The sequence below is a fragment of the Phascolarctos cinereus genome, unplaced genomic scaffold (genome assembly GCF_003287225.1).
Source record: "Phascolarctos cinereus isolate Bilbo 61053 unplaced genomic scaffold, phaCin_HiC Scaffold_1;HRSCAF=81, whole genome shotgun sequence".
Lineage (NCBI taxonomy): Eukaryota > Metazoa > Chordata > Mammalia > Diprotodontia > Phascolarctidae > Phascolarctos > Phascolarctos cinereus.
The window spans coordinates 149,590,743-149,618,093 of record NW_027555514.1 but is presented as its reverse complement, the minus strand read 5'-3'; the positions used below and the strand labels follow the sequence as shown (position 1 = coordinate 149,618,093).

At 37.3% G+C, this 27,351-nt stretch overlaps 1 protein-coding gene and 1 pseudogene across 1 annotated transcript in view; one reads left to right on the top strand and one right to left on the bottom strand.

Annotated features, from left to right (window-relative positions):
• The window catches only part of GNAI1 (G protein subunit alpha i1), a 101,580-nt gene that overhangs the window by 68,835 nt on the left and 5,394 nt on the right, over positions 1-27,351 (bottom strand). The window lies entirely within an intron of this gene.
• Positions 23,313-23,522, top strand: LOC110206960 (ATP synthase F(0) complex subunit j, mitochondrial pseudogene; annotated as a pseudogene).

Sequence of the window (27,351 nt, the reverse complement as noted above, 5' to 3'; positions counted from 1 at the left end):
CTCTCCATAGTACCTCTTCCAAATCTTTTCATCCCTCCTTAAGTCCCCCACTGTACCCCCTCCCTTCATTCTATCAGGTGAAAACTTTGACTCATATTTTCAGGAAAGAAAAAACCAGGCCATTTTATCATGAACTCCCTCTTTTTCCCCTTCCTCATCACTTATCACTCAGACACCGTTTACCACTTTCTCCTCCTTCACATGTCTCACGTGATGAAGTTTATTACCAAGGCTAATCCCTCTACTTGTTCAACTAATGCCATTCTATCCCATTTCCAACACACTGTCCCCTGTGTCATCCATTTTTTTCTCTTATTTTCAATTTCTTTCTGTCTACCATCTTATTGCCTAATGCCTATGAACATTCCCATGTCAACCCTAACCTGAGAAAACCCTCACTTGATCCTCATTCCCGCTATCCTATATCTCTTCTGCCCTTTGTAGCTGAACTCTTCAAAAAGACCATCTACAGTGTCTCCACTTCCTCTCCTCTCACTTTCTTGTTAGCCCTTACAATCTGGCTTTTAACGTTATCACTGCACGAAGATTGCTCTCCAAAGTTACTACTAATGATCTGTCAGTTGCTAATTCCAATGGCCTTTTCTCAATCGTCATTCTCCTCAACCTCTCTACAGCCTATGACACTGTTGATCACTCTCTAGGTTTTCAGGACACCATTTTCTCCTCATTCTCTTCCTCCCTATATATGATCTCACCTTCCCTGTCCCCTTTGCTGAACCCTCCTCCAAATTGTGCCCTGTAATCTTTGGTGTTCCTCAGAGCTCTATCAGTGGCCCTCTTTCTTCTTCCTCTATATTACTGCACTTGTTGATGCATCAGTAATCATGAATTTAATTACCATATCTATGATGATGATTCTCAAATCTACCTATCTTGCCCCAATCTCTCTACTAACCTCAATTCTCACATCTCCAATTGCCTGACATCTCAAGCTGGATATCCAGTTAATATCCTAAACTCATTAAGTCCAAAAGAGAACTCATTAACTTTCTCCCTAAACCTTTCCTCTCTCTTATCTTTCCTATTACTGTAGAGGGCAACACCATCCTCCCAATACCTCAGGCTCACAGTGTAGGAGTGATCAAGGATTCCTCACTGTCTCTCACCTCCCATTCCCATAGCCACCAATGCCTGTGGATTTCATTTTTGCAACATCTCTTGAGATTGCCCCTTTCTCTCCTCTTGCACTATCACCACTCCTATGCAGGCCCTTATCACCTGACAACTGGATTATTGCAATAGCCTGCTGGTGTGTGTGCCTGTCAAATCTCTCAAATATCTCCCCACTCCAAACCATTCTCCATTAAGATATAAAACCGATTTTCGTAAAGCACAGGTCCAGTCATGTTGCTGCCACTCCCTCACCCCAATAAATTCAAGTGGCTTCCTATTGCCTCTAGAAACAAACGCAAAAATATGCTTGGCACCCAAAGCCCTTCATAACCTAGCTCCTTCCTGCCTTTCTAGGTTTCTTATACCTTAATTCTGGACTCTTACTCTTCGATCCAGTGACACTGGTCTTCTGCATGTTCCATCAACATCCTTGGCTCTGGACATTCTCTTTGGTTGTCCCTCCATGGTTAGGTTACTCTCCCTCTTCTGCTACAACTACTGATGTCTCTAGCTTCCTTTAAGTCCCAAATAAAATCCCACCTTGTACAGGAAGCCTTCCCCAATCTCCATTATAGTACTTTCTATCTGTTAATTATTTCCTACTTAATCTACATATATCTTGTTTGTACATATTTGCATTCAGTCTTCCCCATTGAATCATAAGCTTCTTGAAGGTAGGAATTGTCTTTTACTTCTTTTACTCAGCATTTATCACAGTGCCTGACACATAATAGGCACTTAATAAATGATTACTGATTAACTGTAAACCCATAATGGGGGGGGGTGGCTCTTGAAGCCCTGGGGAGCAGCAGCAACCACTGCAAGTATAACTCCTAACAGCAACACATTAGGTCTTGAAGAAGAAGAATAAATTGCTTTAAAACAAAGTGGTAAACCTTACCCACGTAATGTACTCCTTCCAATCTGGAATAGACCAAAGAGAAATTGATGACTACACTAAGCCTCAAGAAATATTAGAGTAAAGTGAAAAGATGGAGAAAATAGAAGAAAACGTAAGATGTTTGATATAAAAAATGACCTATAAAGGGAGGACAGATTTGGGGAGGGGAAACACAAGCAAAACACTTTTGAGAAGGAACACGGAGAAAGGAGAGAGAGAGAATAGAATAAATGGGGGGAAGAAGATTGAGGGAAATACAGTTAGGAACAATAATTGTTAAAAATACTTGAAGCAAGGGGCAGCTAGGTGGCACAGTGGATAGAGCACTGGCCCTGGATCCAGGAGGACCTGAATTCAAATCCAGCCTCAGACACATAACACTTACTAGCTGTGTGACCCTGGGCAAGTAACTTAACCCCATTGCCTAACCCAAAAAAAAAATCTGAATCAAGTTTCTCTGATAAAGGCATCATTTATCAAACATATAGAGAATTAAGTCAAATTTATAAAAATAAGAGCCATTCCCCAAATGATAAAATGATCAAAAGATATGAAGTTTTCAGATGAAGTAATCAAAACTATTTATAACCATATGAAAAAATGCATTAGCTCACTATTGATTGGAGAAATGCAAATTAAAACAATTCTGAGGTACTACCTCACACCTATTAGATTAGCTAATAAGACAGAAAAGGAAAATGACAAATGTTGGAGGAGATGTGGGAAAAATGAGACATTAATGCACTGTTGGTGGACTTATGAACTGATTCGACCATTCTGTAGGGGAATTTGGAACTAAGCCCAAAGGGCTATAAAACCATGCATACCCTTTGACCTAACAATACCACTATTAGGTCTGTGTCCCAAAGGAGATTTTAAAAAAAGAAATGTACATGTACAAAAATAATTACAGCAGCTCTTTTCTGGTGGCAAAGAACTGGAAATCAAGGGGATGCCCATCAATTGGGGAATGGCTGAACAAATTGTGCTGTGTGATTATGGTGGAATATTATTGTGCTATAAGAAATGATGAGCAGGATGCTCTCAGAAAAACCTGGAAAAATTTACATGAGCTGATCCAAAGTGAAATATACTGTGTACAAAGTAACAGCAATACAATGATCCAAGACAACTTCAAAAGACTTACGATGAAAAAAGCTATCCATGCCCAGAGAAAGAACTGATGCAGATCGAAGTTTGAAGCATACATTTTTTCCCCTTTATTTTTCTTGAGGGTTTTTTGTCTATGTTTTCTTTCACAGCATGACTAATATGGAAATGTTTTGCATGATTACACATGCATAACCTATATCAAATTGCTTGCCTTCTCAATGAAGGGGGAGGGGCAGGAGGAAGAGAGAGAATTGGCAGCTCAAAGTTTTAAAAAGAAATTTTAAAAACTGTTTTTACATGTAACTAGAGAAAAACAAAATACTACATAAATTTTAAAAAAATAAAGAAAAACAATCTAAAAATGACCTATAAAAAAGATCAAGGAGAGAAAAAGAACCATGTTTATCTTCTATTTATTGTGTTTCTACAGTAGACTATACGCCCCTTGAGAGTGGGGGCTGTCTTTTACCTTTCTTAATTAACTACCTATTTACTAACTGCTTCAGGTGTTGAGCTAACACTTAGCTCAATCTCCAATCAGACCTCAAAGTCCAAAAATGAAAAGATCATGGCATATGCTTCTGGATTCCCCACAGCATTGTGTTAGGCAAGTATAAGCTCTCAATAAATATTAACTGGTTCATTTTATGATGTATTTTCTGCATGTTCTTACGAACACCAAGCTATGTCTAACTTTCCTTGCAATTTTTAAGAGTCAGCTAATTTCATGCAGAAGATAACTCTATACTATAGTTAGAAAAAACTCTGAATATCCAACATCACTGGTAAAGTTCCAGTAAAATTTATTTTTCAAAATGATTTTGTGATTCCAATCTTCCGGTTGGGGGGGGGGACTCCTTGCTTTGGAAATAGCATGGGGTGAGGGAGGGATAGAGCCAAGATGGCAGATTAAAGTCAGGGACTTACCTTAGCTCTACCAAATTCCCTTCCAAAAACTTTAAAATTATGCCTCAAAAATGAATTCTGGAGTGGCAGAATCAACAAAAGGACAGGGTGAAACAATTTTTCAGACTAAGACAACTTAGAAGGTCAGCAAGAAAGGTTTGTCTCACTGGAGTGAGAGTGGAGCAAAGCTCAGCACTGACTGCATCCCAGCAAGCCAGAAGCAGACTTTAGGAGCAACTGAATCACCATCTTCCAGAGCTTTCAGCCCACAGACTCACGGTAAGAGAGTCAGACAACTGGTTAAAAAGAGGTTGGTGGGACACTTTACCGGCACTGAGTGCAAGACTTTGTTGCATTGCCCATACTCAGAGAAGAAGGAAGGGAAGGTCATAAGAGAAGGGGTAAGTGAGTGTGTATGACAGAAAGTAGGGCAGATTGGCAGAAGCACTGGTCAGAATCAAAACACTTCTGAGCAGGGAAGGGTAAAAGATGATTAACAGAGAAGAATAAACAGCGGAAACAGGATGGACTATTAAGCGTAACTGTGAAAAAAATTTACAGCAAGTTTCTCTGATAAAGACCTCAATTCTCAAATATATAAAAGAAATGAGTCAAATTTATAAGCATACAAATCATTCCACAATTGATAAATGGTCAGAAGATATGAACAAGCAGTTTTCAGATGAAGAAATCAAAGCTATCTATAGTCATATCAAAAAATGCTCTAAATTACTATTGATTAGAGAAATGCAAATTAAAACAAGTGAGATACCACTTCACATCTATCAGATTGGCTAATATGACTGAAAAGGAAAATGACAAATGTTGGAAGAGATGTAGAAAAATTGGGATACTAAAACACTGTTGGTGGAGTTGTGCACTGATTCAATCATTCTGGAAAGCAATTTGGAACTTTACCTAAAGGGTTAAAAAATAAACTGTGTATACTCTTTCACCTAGCAGTACACTACTAGGTTTGTATCCCAAAGAGAATTAAATAAAGGAAAGGAGAGGGACCTATATGTATAAAACTATTCACAGCAGATGTTTTTTGTGGTGGCAAAGAATTAGATACTGAGGGGATGTGCATTAATTGGGGAATGGCTGAACAAGTTATAGGTATAGGACTGTAATGGAATACTGTTGTGCTATAAGAAATGATGAGTGGGATGCTTCCAGAAAAATCTGGGAAGATTTAAATAAAATGATGCAAAGTGAGGTAAGTAGAACCAGGAGAACAGTACACAGTAATAAAAATATTTTACAATGACCAACAGTGAATGTCTTAACTATTCTCCACAATACAATGATCCAAGACAATCCCGAAGGACTTATGATTTAAAAAAAATGTTATCCACCTCCAGAGAAAGAACGGATGGAGTCTAAAATGTGGATCAAAGCATTTTTTTAACTCTTTTTTTCTTTTTTTGGGTCTGTGTTTTCTTTCACAAAATGAATGAATGGAAATATGTTTTCCATGAATGTACATGTATAATCTATATCAAATTATTTACTTTTTTTAATAAGGTGGGAAGTGGAAAAGGGAGATAAAGAATTTAGAACTCAAAATTAAAAGAAAAAACTAATGTTAAAATTATTCTAAATGTAACTAAAAAAAAAAAAACCCTGCCTCTACAGATACAGGACACAGGCAACTTACAGTCTGTAATTTTTGGTCTTACAGAGCCATTTGGGGCATTGAGATGATGAGTGTCTTGCATAGTCACAAACACTGTATTTGTCAGAGACAGAACTCGAACCCAGTTTTCATGTCTCCAAGACCAGACATTCCCTCTATCCACTATACCAAACTACCCTAAGTGTTTCCACTTCTGTGAGTGTCAACATTTCAGTGGACTTGAGACCTCAATCAATATAGGTTTGTGGGTTTATGAACATAATACATAACTGATTGTCTTAAGCATTATGTTAGTGGCTTATAAGGAAATGGAAAAAACATTGCTCTTCAAAAGAGAGAGTTTAAATATAATGGAGAGCGCCAGAGACATTTATCTGGCTATAATTTGAAAACACCAGGCATCATCAAGTGTGGAAAAACAGAGAGCTAGCAGACCCAAATTCAAGTTTTAACTTTGATACCAAGTCACTAACTCAGTCATTACCCCCGGGGCACTCACTAAGACTTAAACTGGTCTACTTGATGTTTACTACCTTTGTGGTCTTGGGAAAGTCACTTCATTTCTCTGGGCCTCAACTTTCATTTCTGTAAAATGAAGAGCATGGACTAGACAACATGTAAGGTCCCTTCCAGTTCTAAATCTATGATATAATTAATAACTTCAAGCAACCACTGAATTACCAATCTGGCCAAATACATCTTTTTTTCAGGAATACAACAAATATTCTCAAGTTTCAAGTCAATATATAAATTGTATCCACCAGGATCCATCCTATAACTGATAACAAGCCTCCCTTCCCCCAGAAAAGCATTAGTCTGGAAATGATGCAAGCCAAGCCTCTGCTGAGAGTGAGGATTCAGTGGTTACTTCCTGAACACAATGTTTTAAAATACTAAAACCCTTCTTCCCATCGTTTTTCACTTCTACAAACACTTATTAAGTATCTCTGTTCATGGCACTGTGCTCTGCCCAGGCAGTCTGAAAACAAACTGCTTAGGATCACATTAGAATGTGCTCTAGTAAATGCAATGCACTTAGCATTGTGAAAACAGAGATTTCATCCTGGGTTCTCAGTTGCCTAGTTACTATTTGGTTCTTGTAAATATTTAACATGCTGTCTTTTCCGGTTTTATTTACCAGAGAGGACCAGAGTGTCCAACTTACAAATGCACTGCATTCCAAAAGTACATCTGTAAGTCTTTATATTTGGAGTTTTGAACACATTTTCTTACAGATTTTTTTTAAAAGAGGCTTTCTCAGACCATCCCTGAAAAGACTGTTGCAACCATGATGTATTTGAAGTAAGGCGCTGTGCTAATAATATTATATTGAACTATCATACTGTGTGCAGTACACTAATACAAAACCAACACTTTTAACAATGAGCAATGTTTCTACATGAAAGTGCATCCACAAGTCTAAGAACACACCAGGAATGCATTCCTTTCTCATACCTTCCAATTCTAAGTATCAGGATTCCTCTTGGGGATGGTGGAGAATTGCCATCCTAGCTCAAAATGGGGTTAGCATCACGAAAGTCAGGTATCTAAGATGGCTTCAGGGTTTGGGCTAGGAAGAAGGAGGGTCAAGGCTTCTCAGTGCATCCAGAAAAGTTAAAAAGTTCAAAAAGCGACTTGTTGAAGTCATAATAAATGTATCAGTAGCAGATTAATCAGCACAGAATTTGAGTGCCAGAACAGCATGATTCAGGGGAAGGATGAAATCAGAATTGTGGGCCAATTAATGAGGTACTAGGATCTTTCAAGGGCTTTAGAAAAGGTGCTTCACTTCCTAGGTCTCATACACTTTCTAGCTTTTAAGCTATTGCGAACAGAACTGGTCTCGATGTATCCAGATGGGGCACCAGAAAGGACTGGTGTTAGAGAAAGCAATGAGCAGGGGTGGGGGAGGGGGCAGGAGAAAGAAGAGATTGATGGTATCATGTGGCTGCCAGGTTTCTGAAACAGTCTTGCTCTGTATCCAAAAGGACAAAGCCTATACTACACATTCCCAGTTCACAACCCAGAGGTTGAAGTTCACACTGGTTATGTTCCTCAGCCCCAACATGTGGCCAGATGGCTAAAGAGACATAAAAATATATTCTAGGTCGGGAAGCCAAGAGTCTTCACCACTGTCGTTGTCATGGTACAACATCCCCTCCAGCACCTATCCCTCCTCATAGACAGACACAGGCATTCAGCAGCTTAGCTGTCTCCTCTTCCCTGTCAATTGCAATGAATCAACAAACATTTATTGGGTACTATGTGCTAAGAACAGTACTAAGCTCTGAGGAAACAAAAACAAAAGTGAAACAGAACCCTGTCCTCAAAAAGTTTACGTTCAAATGTGGGGGGGGGAACACATATTTATACAAGTAAACACATATTACATACAAAATGAATATGAGGTAGTATGAAGAGGGGGGTTCCCAGCAGCTAGGGGGAATCAAGAAAGGCTTTAACATGAAGGTAATACTTGAACTGAGTCTTCAAAGATATCAGGAGTTCTAAGGGGCAGAGGTAAGGAAGGAATGTATCAATGGTATTAGGGACAGTCAGTGAAAGAGCACAAAGATGGGACTTGGGGTGCTGTGTGAGAAAAGGCCAATATGGCTGAATACTAAGAGTGTGTGAAAGGCAATACATTGTAGTAAATGATCATAGTAATTTAGTGTTTTGATAAACCCAGAAATCCAAGCTTTTGGGGAAAATTCTCATCTGAAGAAAAACTTCTGGGAAAACTACAAAACAGCATGGTAAAAACTATCTCACACTGTATACCAAGATAAAGTTAAAATGGGTACATTATTTAGACATAAAGGGTGATACCATAAGCAAATTAGGAGAACATGGAATAGTTTACCTGTCAGATCTATGGAAAAGAGAAGAATTTAGGACCAAACGATGCAAAATGGATGATTTTGACCATATAAAATTTAAAAAGTTTTTGCACAAACAAAACCAATGCAACCAAAATTAGAAGGAAAGCAGAAAACGGGGGGGGGGACTACAGCAAGTATGTCTGACAAAGGCATCATTTCTCAAAAACATAGAGAACTTAGTCAAATTTTTAGGAATACAAATCATTCCCCAATTGATAAATGGTCAAATAGAGAAATGCAAATTAAAACAACTCTGTGAAACCACTTCATACCTATCAGACTGGCAAATACTACAGAAAAAGAAAATGACAAATGTTGGAGGGGCTGTAGGAAAATTGGGACACTAATACACTGCTGGTGGAGTTGTATACTGATCCAAGCATTCTGTAGAGCAATTTGGAAGTATGGTCAAAGGACTACAAAATCTTTGATCCAGCAATACCACTATTAGGTCTATATCAGAGAAAGAAGAAGGGGAGAAGGGGATAGGGGGAGAGAGGGGGAAAGAGAGAGAGAAAAATAGAGAGAGATGGGGGAAGAACCTACTTGTACAAAACTATTTATAGCAGTTCTTTTCGTGGTGGCTAAGAAATGGAAATTGAGGGGATGTCCATCAACTGAAGAATGGTTGAATAAGTTGTGGTATATAATTATAATGAAATATTATTGTACTATAAAAATGATGAGTGGGATGATTTCAGAAAAACCCTGAAAGATTCACATAAATGCATACATAGTGAAGTAAGCAGAGCCAAGAGAACATTGTACACAATAACAGCAATATTGTACAATGAACACCTATGAATTACTTAGTTATTCTCAGCAATGCAATGATCCAAGACAATCCCAAAGGACTCGTGATGAATAATGCTGACTGCCTCCAAGAAAGAACTGATGGTGTTGGAATACAGACTGCAGCATACTATTTTTCACTTTTTTTTTCAGTTCGAATTTTCTTCCACAAAACGACTAACATGGAAATGTTTTTCATAGCTGTACATATGTATAGCCTAAATCAGACTGCTTACTATCTCAGTCAGAGGGGTGAAGAGGGAGAGAGAGATGGAATTTGGAACTCAAAACTTAAAAAAAAAGTGCTAAAATTGTTTTTACATGTAATTAGGGGAAAATAAATTATTATTTTAAAAAAGAGTATATAAAAGGGCTAAATGTCAGAAAAAATAAGAGCCAGATTAAGAAGAGTTTTAACTGTCAAAAGAACTTTACATTTGACCCTAGCAGCAACCAGGAGCCATTGGAGATGAGTAGGATACATGATAAGATCTATGATATATCCATAGATATATTTATCTATCAACAAAGTTACATGGAATAAGGGGTAGAGTAGGGAGAGCCATGAAGCAGGGAGACCAAGAAGAGGCTATTGCAATAATCTAAGGGGAAAGGTTAGGAGAACCTGAACTAAGAAGGTGGCTGCATGAGTTTGAAGGAGAGAGATATTAGAGTTATAGAAAAAGGAAGATGTTATAGAAACCACAAGATCTGACAACTGATTGGATATATGGGGACAGTGAAGAGCCTAGGGTAACAACCTGAATATGAAAGCTGGGTTATATTCCCCCAGTAGTAGATAAGGCCATTCCAGTAGAATGTAAGCTCCTTGAGGGAAGAAACTATTTTTGTCTTTACCTTATCAGTACCTGGTAAGCACAGTAATTGACTTAATCAAAGGGAGTGTCTTCTGTGACATCTGGAGATAAACTGGGTATTAGGCTGAGCTTACTGGATGATGAAAAAAATAATTTTACATGAATACTTTTAATAACTCCTCTCTCCTTTGGCTGGAGGAAGGGAAGAGACTTAGGTAACTAATTAAATGGGAACTCATATCATCAAATAGGTTCAGGGATCAAGATGAAAAGGGCTCCATGAGTGTCAACTGGAGTTAGAAGTTCAAGGTTTTACTTGGGCAACAGATAATGTACACTAGATTGGTTCCAAAAGCTGTATATGACTGTAGATCAAGTTCTAAAGCCCAAGGCCAGACCCTTTTAGAAAATATTGAAGGATCAGGACTTCCAGGTGATAGCAACACTTAGAAATACTTCTTAGGCTAAGAATCACTTCCCATGCTTATTTCTCTCTTTATCTGGGCCCTATGGACCAGCTTCATCATCTGTCTACTTTTTCCCAGGGATTCTCTTTCATGTGACCCCAAGCAAAACAGGATATAGTGTGGCACACAGACATTTTATGACTACTTAGAAAGCTTTTTTCTATGAAAGCTTTTTGCTTTAGAAAGCTCATAGTATAAAGTCACAAGTCAATCAAGACATAGGTAACTATATGGTGGGGCTTTGCACACAAGGGACTTAAGTGAGATTCATCTACGTTACAGAAGAAAAGCGCTCTCAGTCTATCTTAATCATTTTGTTTGTGGCATTAATGTGGACTCTGGAGTGAAGAGATTAAGACCACAGAGAGGCTGGAGGCTAAACAGGCAGAGTGAGAAGTCAGTCAAATAATAACATTTATAAAACATTTACTATGTATCATGCATTTGGCTATGTGCTAGGATACAAAGAAAAGCAAAAACATACTCCCTGGCCTCAAGACCCTCACATTCTAAAAGGGAAGACGAGAAAAAAAAACATACACACATATACATACATACACATGTGAATGTATGCATATATATTTGTATGTATATATGTGTGCACATCTATGTGCATGTGTATGTGTGTGTGTGTGCGTGTGTGTATCCAATACATACGCAGTATAAATGGAAGGTAGTGTCAGAGGAAAGGCACTAGTACCAGGGAGAGGATTAATGAGGTCCCCCTACAATAAGTGGGATTTGGGCTGAGTCTTGAAGGAAGGCTAAGGATGGAAAGGGGGGAAGTTGAACAAGGGGAGGAAGAACATTCCAGGGCATGGAGGACAACTAGTGCAAAGTCACAAGAGTTGGGAGATAAGGTCATGGAGGAGGACCAGCAAGTAGGCAGGTAGAGTGTGTGGAGGAAAATAAAATGTTAGAGGGTAGGAAGGGACTAAGCTGTGATTGGGAAGGGGGTGGAGGTGAGGGAAAGGTGATTAAATGAAAGTGAAATAACAGGCGTTTTATCTTCCCTTGCAATCCTTATTTGCTTGTACCACCAGTCTTGTCAGGTAAAACATTGCCCTAGGGCCTAGACAGACTACAAAGAAGCTGAAACTGGGGGGAAGCAAACAGGGTAATGATTTCACGAAAGAGAAAGAGGAGAATGGGGTGAGAAGTACAGCATTTATTAAGCACCTACTCTGGGCCAGGCACTCTGCTAAGTGATACACAAATATTATTTCATCTGATCCTCACAACAACTCTGTGAAGTAGGTACTATTAAATCCCAAATCAACTAGGGGTGGGTGGGGGTGTGTTATGTGTAAGGAATGAGGAGTCCCTGTGGCCACAGGCTGGCAGTTTCTCTCCTCCCTTCCTTACAATCTGCCTCCTTCCCTTCCTCTTTCTCCATCCCCCCACTCTGTCTGTCTGTTTGTGTGTCTGTGTGAGTGTGTGTAAAATATATTGGTGACTGCCTTTATTAAGGACAAAAACAGGATTAGAAATCATACATCAATATAAATTGTGAAGGGTCAGCAAAACAAATAAAGCAATTCCCTTCCCTTTTTTACAAATAAAAACACTTATTTTGTAATTATGATAGATATCATTAAAACAAGATGCTTCTTGTTCTTCTAATCAACATACACTAATAGAGTGTTTTACCCTTATTCATGTTAAAAGGTCAACCTCCAAACTAGCAAGAAATATTTTAATGAACCACAAACTTTTAAACTACACATACACAGAGGAATTGTCTCCCCCCTCTCCTTTTCTACGAGGTTTTATCCAGTGGATAAAAAATGAAACTATTTTTGCCCAACTGTTCAATCTGAAGAAAAAAAAATTCTCCCTATTCAAATGAGCAGCTTAAATGTTTGTAATAAGCTAAAATATGAAATGAAAAGCCAGAATAGTTCAATATACACTATCTATCTATCTATCTATCTATCTATCTATCTATCTATCTATCTATCTATCTACATATATATATATTATACATTTAGATAATGCACGCTAAATGTATTTTTTTCAGTAATATTATTCATTAGAGTTGAAATTTAGACTTAAAAGAAATGCACCTAACTTTTTTGTCTTCACCTACAAAACTGCAAATGTAAAACTTTGTGTTTCCTGTTTTGAACCTTTCCGGATAACTGCCCAGAATTCAAAATGGCTCCAGAACCTCCAGTGAAAACTCTGAAAAGATCTAATGTTTGAAAAAAGCCAAATACTATTTCCGAGGAACACTTTTTCTTAGCTTTTACTATGTTGGTTCTCTATTTTTTTTTTTAGCAAATCATGACCCAATTACTAGATTAGGGGATTTATTATATATTTTAATACCAATTCTGATAGTGAATATTATTATTTAAGTATTTCTGTAAAGACTTATAGTTGTAGTTATACAAATCTTACTTGTCTTTTTAAGTTATTTATTTTTACCTATATTTAATAGATTTTTTCCTTTTAATTTCTTCCTGGTTTTGTTAGTATTATAAAAATGTGATTTTTGTGAATTTATTTTGTATCCTTATATCCTTATTTTATATCATTATTTACCTTACAAATTATTAATTATCTCAAATAGTTTGGTCACTGATACTCTGGGATTTTATAAGTATACCATCAGCTCATCTGCATGTAGGGATAATTTTAACTCTCCTTGGCCAATACTTATGTCTTTTGTTTTATTCTATTATTATTCCTATTGTTAGTATTTCTAGTACTATGTTAAGTAATACTAGGGAGATGGTGCATGCTTCCTTTAACTGAGAAAAGGTTTCTTAATTACAAATTGTATTAACTTTTGGTATTAGATAAATGCTTTTGATTATAATGAAAAAGTGTCCTTTAATACTATGGATGGAGGAGAAAAGTCACTGCATCGACTCTCTCTACTCAGATTCTTAATTCCCTACATACCTGTGCTATAATACAAATATACAGGACTAAAAGCCATTCCCTCAAATGTGACTGAAGAACATGAACAAGCTGCACTTAAACAAAAACAAACTACAAAACTATTAAAAACATATGAGAGTTCAAGTTAGAGATATGGTAACAGGTTTGCAAACATATAATCTCCTTTGATTCCCACAAGCCTCTAACAGATTCTCATTTTACAAAAGTGAAAACTGAGGCTGGAAGAGATCAAGCAAATGGTACTTGAAAAAAAAATCTATGACAAATGTAATAGTATTTGCTGTAAGGAATGAGGAATTCACAGAAAGATGGGAAGATCTGTACGAACAAAACCAGACTGAAATAAACAGAAGTGAAAGAATACAATATGCATAGCAAACAAAAAGTACAAATGAAAAGGTCACTAAAGGTCAAACTGAATAACTGGAAAAGCTATGGAAGGACCTGGAGAAAACAGGAGGAAAGAAGAGAGATGGGGAAATGCTGAAGGGAGGAGAGAGAGCTAAACCACAGGACCAGAGGAAAAAAAGAACCAATTCTCTAGGACACAGCATTAATAAACTATAATATTTTTGTCTGGTAGGAAAAAGGATTCAGAAGATCTTTATAATGCTCTTATTGCTGATATTATAATAAACTACCCCCATGTATATTTCAGCAAAATTGGCACATCTGGTTCACATTAATCAAGTAAGTATCTCTGATAAATGACTCCATGTAACAAGAAGACAAGCTGTCTCACAAATCAGGTGAATACTGAATTTGATAGCTTCTCATGAAACACGTCTCCTTGAAATTAAAGTTACTTACTAGATAGGAAAAATAACAGTAAGCACATTTAGTAATATAATACTGTTATTACCAACTGAGAATAAATATATGTAATTTATGGGCTTAAAAGGATAGCAAGGGTGAGATCAGGGAACTCCTGAACAATTGAGTCCTGCTGGATCAGGCTGATAAAATTATAGGATATATAAAGGTGAGCCCTTTCCAGATTGAGTGACTCTTGTACAGATACTGGCAAATGATGATTTGCTGAGAGATCAGCTATGTACTTTATGATCTAGATCAGGGAAGGTGAACATGTGGCTTCTAGGTTCTCAAGTGCGGCCCTTTGACTGAATCCAAACTTCATAGAACAAATTCCCTTAATAAAAGGATTCCTTCTGTAAAACTTGTATTCAGTCAAAAGGCCACACCCAAGGACCTAGAGGGCCACATGTGGCCTCAAGTCTGAAGGTTCCCCACCTCTGATCTATCTAGATAAAAAGCAAGCAGAGACAATGGACAAGAGAGATAGCTATGGGAAACTGTCTCCTCACCTTGCTCCTACTCTTATGAAAATACATAAAGAATAGGGTGGGGGGGGGGAATCTGATGGCATCTAACACAATCCACTAGCTGACTCAAGTGGAGTCCATGAACATAGTTTTAGAGTCCAGAGCCTGGAGCTGACTGCTGTTCAGGAGAAAGGCCCTCAATACGTAACCCCTACTGTTCTTAGGATGTACACAGGCTCCAGCTCTTTCTGAAGCTGTATGTCTTTACCCTAGACCAGGACGTCAGCTAAGCTAAATGCTAGAGGCAGTTGTGACTATAGCCAAAGTAAAGTAACACCTATAAATGAATTAGAGACCAAGACTGATGATCGTTCGGCATCCAATGCATGAATTGTTTCTCAACAAGTATTCCCTATGTGTATGCTTGTCTGCTTGAGAAGTCCAAGTCCATTCTCCATATTGAAGTTCTATTAGTGACAGAGTACTCTCCAGAGGATATTTTGGTGCTACGCTTCTTTATATGCTGGTTCACTACAGGACTTTGTTTTGAGCTAATTATGTTCTCTAGTTGACTAGAATCAAGGGTAAAAAACATCCATGGCAGCTAATGAGCTTTTAGTTTTAGGAACGGTAACTCATAAAGTTATCTTGAACCTGAGAGGGTCATACATAAGTGGACCCAATCTTTAAGTGTAGGTTGAGAAGAAGGAAGCATAGTAACCCAGAAGGGCATTAAACATTATGACTTTCACTTATACCTCATAGTGTCCTTGCTGTTATATGCCTCATCTCAAAATTCCCATCAATTCTCATAGTACTTAGTAGACTTGTCTGACTTTGAGGTGGTTATTTACACGCAATAAAGCAACAGAAACAGAGTATTAACTTTATATTATCCTTGAAATATTTCTTTCACAGAAAATACAATTCTCAATACCATTATCTCCAATTAGTCTCTGGTACCTTGCTGGAAGACACCTAGGAATATACCACACTTTCTGAATAATATTCACCAAAAGCTATATTAAATGTCCCAGGTGTTTTTTTTAACCATAATCATGATAGCTCTATGAACTGGAGATATATCACCATTATTGCCAAATGAGAATAAAAAGATAGAAATTTGTGGGCTTAAAAGTATATCAGAAAAAAAAGAGGTATATCAGGGGTGGTCAAGGAACCCATGCGTAACTGAATATCTCAGAATCAGATTGACGAAATTATAGGAGCATAAGAGTGGCCCCATTTCAAATTATGAGGGGCCTATTTGCAAACTTTAATAGGATATTGACCATTGGATGAAGGCAAATAATGGTAGCCTATCAATTTCTCTCTATTAGACTCTATCCATTTACTGAATTGTATAAAATCTGTTAAAAGTTACATAAAGTTAAATCACCATAAAAACCTGACACTATACTCATCCATACATCAGAAGAAATGTACAACTTGATACCCTTTAATATCACGACAAATTTAATTTTTTTTAAAAAAGCTAACTTCTTTGAAAGGATTCTTGAAAGAGAAAGCTAAGTGCTCAAATTGAAGTAGACATATGACTTGATGGGAAAACAACAACAAAAAAAAGTTTCTAAAAATTCAATTGACAAAAGTTACCCTTCAAGAAAAAGTAACTAAGATGTGCTAATCTTTATCAAGTAATTTTTTGGGGGAAAAAAGCCTTTTTAATCTTAGAAGCCTCCAACATTTCACTTAAGGGCTAATAATATATGTATGTATGTATATATATATATATATACATATATATATATATATATATATATATATACACATACATACACACACATTATATGTATATATATGTAGTATTTAAAACATCCCCTAAACCAAACTCAAAAGGAGACTGATATGAATCAGAGGATAAAGGGATAGCATTAGAATAATGAAGACCCAGGTTGCCTCTAACACAATGGCAGTTTGACCATGAGCAAATAACTTGGCCTGTGTCTCAGCTGTCTCATACTATCAAACAAATCTAAATCAAATAAACAAAATTAAATGCGTGAGTAAAACTGTAGTAGGCAAGGTAGGCAGTTGCCTAGTGTACAGTATACAGCAAGGTTCAAAGATTTCTGAATATTCTGCTACCCAGATGATATCAAAGGAAGAAGCTAATTTTGCTCTAAAACTCAATTACAGCTATTGATTTTCATTTGTGTGATTCCTTTCAGGTTTTATGTCTTTGAGGTTGTATGCCAGGATACATAGAGCAACAAGACAAAAGCCTTAAGGAAAGGCCTTTAATGAAAGAGTACAGAACTAAACAAGCAAAGGGATATGAGGAAGAGAAATACAAACAATGAGAGAAGACACTGCAAGAGCCTTAAGGACAGGTAAGACAAAGAGAACAGATTTCAGAGGCTGGGCTGGAGAAGAGACATTTCAAACTGAAGTTGCTAGTTTGTTGAACATTTCTACCATTGAGCTATTTGTGCAACAATTTAAATCTTTGTTTCTTTTCACAAATTTTACCAATTAAATACTCACCAGAACAAAGGGAGTAAATGTTACATGATATGGACAGTTTTTGCTTTATGATGTCAGACATCTATTTACAACTACTTTTACTCAATGAAAAATTGGCCATTAAAGTGGGAAAGGGGAAGAAAGAGGGCAGCAGAGCCCCCTTTCAGGGGGACGGAGCCAGGGGGATAGAAGAGAAAGAGACTGAGAGCAGAAGGAAGAAGATACAGGTTGGTAAGAAGGGGATGACCATACCTAGAGGTTAAACCAGGCATAAACGTGGGGTTCTGACACAGACAGGAGAGGATGAGTGACACAGGAGGGGTGGGTGACAGATGCAGTACCCTAGTAAAGAATGACAGAAGACTAACATGAAATGGCTGAATATGTGGTGTCACTTCTTATGCATTCAAAAGTAGGGTTGGGTTTTTTTTTGTTTGTTTTGGGGAGAAGGATGAGAGGCCTTGCAGTTCTGAGCTGAGGGGAAAGGAAAGAAAGAGAGAGAAGGAAGGAAGGAGGGAAAAAGGAAGAGAGAGAGAAAGAGAGAGGGAGAGAGAGACCGGGGAAAGAGAGAACTATACAGAGAGTACAAACAGTACTATAAAGTTAACATAGGTGTTTTCCTTTTACAATTCTTTATGTAAAGTAAAATTTGCATAATGCAAATTTATTTTAATCTAGAGGTGTCGGTACTGTTTTATGGAGGGCCAAGCACAATCTTAGGCAGCTAGGTGGTACAGTAGGTAAGAGTGCTGGGTTCAAAGTTAGGAAGATGAGTCTTACTGAGTACAAATTTGGCCTCAGACACTAGCTGTGTAACCCTGAGCAAGTCACTTAACCCACTTCCTCAACTGTAAAATGAGCTGGAGAAAGAAATGGCAAACCACTCCAATCTCTTTGCCAAGAAAACTCCAAATGGGTTCATAAAGAGTCAGACTGAACACAGACAACAAAAACACAATGTTGGTGGGGCTCCCCCCAAAACATAGTTATTTCTAAATCCAAGTTACTCAAATTTAGCAAAAGGTAACCTTCATCTTACTATAAGACCAAAAATCTACAACAGGAAGGGACCTCAGATGCCATCTAATTCAACCCTTATTTTTCCAAGATGACAAAACTAAAGCTTTGGAAGGTGAAGCGATTTGCCAAAAATCCACACATATAATAAGAAGTGTCTAAGGTGTAATTTGAACCCAAGTCCTCCAACTAAGGAGCCAGTGCTCTTTCCACTATACAACACTGCCTACTTGTCTTCCTTCACAAATTTAAGATGTTAATTTAAAAACAGGAATCTGAATCATCAGAATAGTACTTAAGTCAGGGTTTAGAATTACTTGAAAGTAATCATAAACTCTTCCAAAGAAAACATTTTCATGTGGAATTCATTGTTTCATAATTTATACTAAATAGTTTACCTCCCTGGGGAAATAGGTGGAAAATATTAAAGAAACATCTGCAGCAATGTTTCTCTTAGAATGCAAGAGCTTCTTAGATTATTTAGCCGAACTTCTTCATCTTACAAATAAGGAAACTGAGGTTCAAAAAGGCTGCAACTTGCCCAAAGTCACAGTGTGTGGCAGAGCCAAGACTAGAATCCAGAGATCCTAACTGGCAGCCTTATCTTGCCTCTTAGTAGTAAAGCTAAGCATCAAGGAAATTCATTCAGGTATCTGAGTTGAACAAATAAGTGCCATTTATTATGCCAAATGTATCGCACAGTCTTAACACCCAGAAGACACTGTTGCAACCTGCATATCTACTATAACTATCAATTTTGTATAGTAACAAATAGGACTCATTACCAATACCCTTCCTAGAGATTATCTCTCCACAAAAAACAAACAAAAAAACAACAACTGAGGAGTTGATCTTCTTGAAAGCAAGACATTATTTGTTCATTCAGTTCTAGAATTCCAGGACTGTTACTACAGAAATGAAAGGTAATCACTTAGGTGAAATAGTTTGCTGTCTCAACCAAGCATACCTGCCTTCCTAGTCAGAAATTTGCATTTATCAAAGGCTTAACAGATCTACATCCAAACCTTAAGTGCCCAAAGAGTGTTAAGTAGGTGATTCAGGCCCTATATACAAATCTACAGTAATGAGTCCCAGAATGGGCCACAGGGCCATTTGTTGGCTGTGCTATAAGTTATGCCAGGAATTGTACAGAGCTCATACTTGTAATCATATGCACATGTGCAAGTCTCCCAACTCCCCTGTAATGCTGCCAACTTAAACATTTATAGTGCCATGTATCCCTCATTGCAAAGAATAAAACTGGACATGAGCCAAAAAAAAAGGAAATTGGCAGGTTTCTCAGAGTAGCAATCTTGAAACTATCAAAAAGACTAATTTCTTGCCCCTGATCATACCACTACTTATTCCACTTACTCTTCATGTACTTTCTGGTATTATTACATAAGGTCTGAAAAGGGAAGTTCTCTGATTAATGTTATGTGCTACTGGAGATATCTTCCATTGAAACCTTTCCTTATGCATACCTCTCTCAAGAATATGGCCAATAAGCACTTCTTAAAAGAAAAGACACATTCAGATTAATTTTTCAGTGTCTACAAGGCTCTCCCCAAGAGACAGTGTAGTATAGAGTCAGATGACCTACTTCAAACCCTCCCTTTACCTTTTAATACTAGTACAACCTTAGGCTAATCACTTTTCTCTCTAAGACTAAATTCCTCACTTGTAAAATAAGGGGGTTGGGCTAGATGTCCTCCAAGGTCTCTTCCAACTCCAAATCTTTGATTCTGATGTTTGGCATCATTCTAGGGGAAGGGGTTTCAGTAACTAGGGCTGCCCCTAAGATGACTTGGTTTTCTAAAACCTTAGGAGGATTGAAAAGAGCAAAATTCCATGGTCTATAAACATGGGTATAAAGATTCACTTGACATTTTTAGAACTCTTTTTTCCTCTGTCTTTGAGATCCTGAGAGAGATGCAAAGGAACTGAGAGTAAACCTGACTGCTGCCAATGGAAGCCGTCAGATGTGCCATTAATGCATAGGGTAGCTGTATATGCTTGACCACATGGCCTGAAGGCAGGTTTTGGGGGGTGAACTTTCTCAATCCAAGAAATGACAGCTAGGACGGAAGGTACGTTCTTATAGAAAGAAGCACATGGCTGCCTTGAAGTATGAATTCACGTAGAGTTGAGATGTAAGTTCAAAGCCAAGATTCCCTAATCCCCTGCTTGTTAGTTAGAAGAAAGAATTCCCAGGCAGGATGATGTCAAAACCAAGCATTCTAGAACAGAAGTGTCACATTTGCAGTCTGCACTGAGACCAAATCAAATTAAAATGTAATTGGGAAATGTTTAACAAAATAAATAAAAATACAGTAAAGCACAGATCATGCTAATTTGTGGTTTCCTGAGTCAATCTGGATCTTACAAGGATCCAAAGTTTGACACTACTATTCTAGATGATAAAGAATTTTTTTTGGGGGGAAGCTAGGTGGCACAGTGCATAGAGCTCCAGCCTTGGAGTCAGGAGAACCTGAGTTCAAATCTGGCCTCAGACACTTAACACTTAACTAGCTGTGTAACCCTAGGCAAGTCACTAAACCCTGATTGCCTCACCAAAAAGCAAAAAAAAAAAAATGGGGGGCCGTGTTAGCCTATAAGTGTCTTGTTAGTAACCACAAGTTCAACAGTAAGAAGATTTGGCCTTGGCCATCTATGATAAAGAAAGGGAGTTTCTGAGAAGCATGCCTCTTGGAGAAAGAGGATGGGCTGTCCTTATGGGAATGGGACTTATGCCTTTATGGGCATTTCCATAAGGATCTGAAGTCACACAAGGTGGGGAGATGATTCCATTTCCCTCTGGATAGTACCACGGATAATCTATATTAGCAGTGAGGGTATGAGAGGAAGGCGATTCCTTTTTTGGCATCACCAAAATGTGTTTCACATCTGGACAGTGACCAAATCACAGGGCGAAGCTAAGAGTTTGGGAATGACTCTGTAGAAACAGGTAGGAAAGCTAGGCCTTCAGTATAATGCCAGGGTGTTGCCACACTACTAATTCTCTCTAAAAGAATTCTAGATAATACAGTAAGAAACTGAGTTGTAAAGCATTTTAGAAACCCATCAGAACTAGGACATTGTGTCGACAGGTTATGGACTACCATGAATCTTACATGTTTCCTGTACCAGCATATGGACTGCATCACTGAGTCATCTAGGATGTCAAGACTAAAAAAGTTCCACACTTTTTACACTATGTCACACTGTCTCTATGAGTAGGTGCTCAATAAATATTCATGATCACCACTGAATATACTCTATGGGAAAAGAGAAGGAAAACAGAGAAATCCAGAGGTATGTCTCAGAACAAAAATGACTTTAATTTGTGAACTAATATGACTGAAAGGATTGTGGTAGTCTCAACAGAAACAGCAAAGGACATAGAAAAATTTTACAAAGTAAATACAAGGTAATTTCAGGATGAGGCACGAGAATCTATGATCAGAAAAGACTATATGAAGGAAGCTAAGTTCTCAGGAAGGTTGGAATTCTTTTTTTTTGGAAATTTTTATTTTTAAAATTTTTTTTCCATATGCTTTTGAGTTGAAAATTTTTTCTTCTTTTTTCTCCCCCCTCCCAACCTCCCCCAGACGATGCACAATCTGACATAGGCTTTACATTTACATACCCATTAAACATATTTTCACATTAGTGAAGTTGTAAGTAAAAATTAAAACCAATAGGAGGAACCACGAGAAAGATGAAACAAAACTCAACAGAAGGTAAAAATAAGTGATAGCGATTCGACTTCCATAGTTCTTTCTTTGGATGTGAACAGCATTTTCCATCCCGAGGCCTCTGGAGATGTCTTAGATCCTCGTAATGCTGAGAAGGGTTCAGTTTAACAATCTTAGTCATTGCATAATGTGGCTGTTATTGTGCACAGAGTCCTCTTGGTTCTGCTCACTTCACTCAGCATCAGACCATATAAGTCTTCCCAGGTTTTTCTGAAGTCAGCCTGTTCATCATTTCTTATAGCACAATAGTATTACATTACATTCATATACCACAACTTGCTCAGCCATTCCTCAACTGATGGGCATCCTCTCAATTTCCAATTCTTTGCCACCACAAAAAGAGCTGCTATGTATATTTTTGTGCATGTGGGTCCTTTTCCCATTTGTTTGATCTCTTTGGGATATAGCCCTAGAAGTGCTATTGCTGGATCAAAGGGTATGCACATTTTTGTAGCCCTTTGGGCATAGTTCCAAATTGTTCTCCAAAATGGATGGATCATTTCACAACTCCACTAACAATGTATTAGCGTTCCAATTTTCCCACATCCTCTCCAACATTTATCATTTTCCTGTTTTGTCATGTTGGCCAATCTGATAGGTGTGATGTGGTATCTCAGAGTTGTTTTGATTTGCATTTCTCTAATCAATAAGATTTAGGGCATTTTTTCATATGACTATAGATGGCTTTAATTTCTTCATCTGAGAACTGTCTGTTCATATCCTTTGACCATTTATCAATTGCGGAATGGCTTGTGTTCTTATAAATTTGTCTTAATTCTCTATATATTTTAGAAATGAGGCATTTATCAGAAAGACTGGTTGTAAAGGAAGGTTGGAATTCTAAGAGGCGAAGGTGAAATGAGAGTCCAAGCAAAGGAGAGGAAGGAATTCAGAGGGACAACAAGTAGGTCAATCCAACTAGACTGCAGTGTATGATAAGAGTATAATATGCAAAGTAGATTGGAACTAGGTTGTGAAGGTCTTTAAATGCTACACAGAGGACTTTGTATTTGACCCTAGAGGTAATAGGGAGGTACTAGGTTTTATTGAGTAGGAAAGCGACAGAGGCTTATTTTCAGAAAATCACTTTGGGAGTCCCCGCGAGGCCCCGGCTGTCGGGGTCACCTTTCCAAGGCTTTGGCCTTCGCTGTTCCCTGCTGCCCGCCCAGGTTTGCGAGCGTGGCCCTTTGAGGAAGCCAGCCACAATGTTACAGTACTTTATGAAAAATGTTTGAACTCCACTGAAGCCCTACTATACCAAGGTTTACCAGGAGATCTGGGTAGGAATGGCTGTGATGGGGTACATTGTTTACAAAATCAGAAGTGCAGATAGATAAAAAAAGCAAAGCTTTGAAAGGTTCAGATTCAGCTGCTTCTGCTCGTGGACATCATTAATTGTATTTACCTTAGGATTATGCATAACGTGAAACATCAGGCTGGCTGTAAATTTGGGCGTTTGAACATAGAAGAAAGAATGCAAGGATTGCCCATGTTAACTCTTAGGCTTTTGTTCATACAGTGAAATAAAGTCATATATATATACAAGGGGAAAAAAAAAGAAAAAAAAAAGAAAATCACTTTGGCAACTGTATAGAGGATGTACTGGAGAAGGGAGAAAGTGGAGGCAGACATATTAATTATGACAACTGGAACATCTCAGAAAAGACACGATAACGGTCTCAACTAAGGTAGTGGCTGTTGCTATGGTGAAGGAGATGGACTGGTGAGATGTTCTAGAGGTAGAATGACCAAGACTTGGCAAGCAACTACTTGGATAATGATATCATGGATAGTGAGGATTCAAGAATGACTTCAAGATTGTGAAAAAGAATAACCAAAAGAATGGTGGTGCTTTCCACAGAAATACTGCAGTTCAGAAGGGAAAGAGGGTTTGAAATGTCCACTAGGCAGGTGCTAATGCAGGACTGGTTCATAGCAGGCTGCTGAAAATTCAAGAGAAACAGTAGAGAGAGAAAAAATAAAGAAGACCTAAGGTAAAAGGGCCCTAAGGGCTGTTCCTTTGGGGAAGATCAACAGTTAGGCAAGGACGGTTTATGGATGATGATCCATCAAAAAAGAATAAGAACGGTCAGACACAGGTAAGAAAAGGTCCAAGAGAAAGCACTGTCACAACAACTTAGTGAGGAAAAATGGGCCACTGACACTAATAAATGATGCAGAGGAGTGAAGAAGAATAAAGACTTTGAAAAATCCATCAGATTTGGCAAGAAAGTGATCATTAGTAACTCGAGGTCAGTTTCAATTGAATGACTTCAGACTAAATGGATATAAATGGATAATTTTTGCTTTCGTTCACCAGGTTCAAGTAAAGTCTTCTACAGGGTTCTTTAAGGAGATATAAATAGCAAAGCAAACATATCTTTGGGTATATTAGAAATAAAGGCCCTGCACAGAGGCAATGCCCTCCTGACATTTAAATCTACTAAACAGCAAATTCCTTAGTTATTTTCAAAAATCTTCATGAGTCAACGTTAGGAAGTAGAACAAACTAACAACACCCTACAATTGTGATATGAAAGACTTACTGATAGAGAAATCCATCCTCTGATTTACCACTTCAAAGAAGTGCAATCAAGGAGGAAAGTTCTTCAAAGTATAAAGATCATTGAATCAAATATACTGATCTAATTAACAAATGTGACAACAAATCTACAGCCAGGTTTGGGATAGGAGAATAGTAACAAAGACAATACATAAACATTTATATACATACATACATATGTATATAACAGATGCACGCGCACGTGTGTGTGTGTGTGTGTGTGTGTGTGTGTGTGTGTGTGTGTATGTGTATGATATTGGAGTGGTTTTACATTTCCTTATCTAGCTTATTTTACAGATGAGGAACTGAAGCAAATAGGGTTAAGGGACTTGCCCAAGGTCATACAGCTAGTAAGTGTCTGAGGTCAGATGTGAAGTCATGATGTTGAGTCTTCCTGATTCCAAGCCCAGTGCCCTATCCACTGTGTCACCTAGCTGCCCCCCCCACATATCCATATATGTGTGTATGTGTGTATGCATGTATGGATGGATGGATGTGAAAGAGAGATTTGTTAAAATGAAATCAAATGATTCCTATAATCTTAGCTTGCCTGTAGTCAGGATTTTACAAGGCAAATGTGTAAAATCATAATATATACCTAGAGATACTATAGAGATCTTCTAATTAAACTTAATTTTACATACAAATGAAGTAGCCCAGTGAGATGAAGTGACTTGTCCAAGGCTACCCAATTACTGATACGAAATATCAATTCCAAATTAAAAAAAAACATTTAAAAAAGCTTCAGTATTCTAATCAAATTTAAATAGAAACTTATCAGAAAGACAAATAGATTAAATATCTATTTAAAAAGTTATCACATGACCAGGATTATATATAATATCATATGAAGTATAATCATTGTCTTAGAGATAAGCAGACTTTGAACTTCTCTTTATTTTCAACATTTGCAAGTCCTTTTTAGCTTATATTCCTAAACTTTCTGAATGAACAGTAATGTTTACATTCAAGATTTGTAAGTAAGAAATGAAATAGTTGTAAATGGTGCTTGGAGTAATTAATTATTTTCAAAAAATATCCATATAATTTGTGACTTCAAATTGATTAGTTGCCAATACAGGATTTATACAACAAAGAGAAGCTAAATGACTCATGTTCAAATACTAGTTTATTTCAAAAAAAGGAAAGGAATTTTAAAGTTTGAATTCTAAGTTCTTTTTAGCATGAGATTATTAAATTTAGGTATGTCACTTAGAACCCTCTGAGCCTTATGTCCTTCCTCTATAAAGTTAAAGGACAAAAATTAGATAATCTCTAAGATTCATTCTGGTAATATATTTATATGTGCAAATTCAAAAGAGATAAAGACAGCAATACAGTGCAAGTCTTGCTTTGCCAGTATTTCCCAATTTTGGTCTGGATCTCTAGTGAAGTCATAGGTTAAATTCAAAGGAAACCAAGGAAACCAAGTGCCAAAATCCAAACAGCAGTTTGGTGGTGTTAGTGACAAGTGATACACTTAGGAACAAATTGACTGTAATTTTGATGTTCTTTCTACCCTACTTGTAAAACACAAGAGAAAGTTAAAATTTTCTTTTTTCTCTTCTTAGTGAAGATGGAGTGTGATAAAGGTAAGGGTAATGAAAAACTGTATTGAGACAGCCGACAAAATTGAGAACCATTATAATATACAAATTTTTCTTTTTGTAAAAAAAAATCCATTTTAGAAAGTTATTATGATCTAACATTACTCTGTCTCTATCTCTGTATCTCTCTCTCCCCCAGAGGCACTAAAAGTTAAGACTAGTTTTTCTTCTGGTAAAAATTGTGGCCTGTCCAAGAAAAACCCTAATGGATGTGAACTTTTTTTTTCCCTTAAGACAATCAAGCAAATGCAATGCAAAGAAAATTGCTCTCTTTTAAAATGGTTTCTCCACCCTGTTCTGACTTTAAAGAAAACGGCAATGATAATATGACCTTATCTGACCTAAATACTGAGAAATTTTTCTAATACTAAAGCATTACAAGCCAAACTTAAAAAAAAAAGACCCAAAGAAATTAATAAATGAGCTAATGTCTTGAACTGTGTCATCAGGTCTGGTCAATTAATGATTCATAAAATAAATTAAATTTTAGTGCAATTATTTTATCTATTTATAAAATCTATTCCCTACCAAATCCTACTGATAAAACTAAAATTTCAAGAAACACAGACATATCCCCTATCCCTCTTCTTCAAGGGGGAGGAAAGAAAAAAAGAAAAGATTTAACATTATAATACAATCATATAGTTAAGGAGCAGGGAAAAAGACTTAGGGATTCAGTCCAATCCCCCCATTTTTTACAGAGATGTGGGAGATGGGGATGTTTCCTTAAATTTAAAGGCCTCATCCTCAAAAGGTAGGGATTATAGCACATAAACAAACAACAACAAAAAAGGAAATGAGGGAAGTGGCCTCATCCATTTTGATTTGGCAAACTTTCTCCAGTTAGTTCTTAGATCACACTATTGCCTAGACTATTGTATAGTTTCCTAATTTTCTGCAATCTAACCTTCACACACCTACCAAAGTGATATTTCTAATTTCAAAGTCCTATCAGGATGAGAAAACCAGAAGTCACAGAAAAGGTGATAAAAGATGCAGTTTTTCTTCAAGTCATAAGGATCAAAAAAAATTCAAAAATTAGAAAAAAAAACAAGTCATCTGAGACTGCCCACT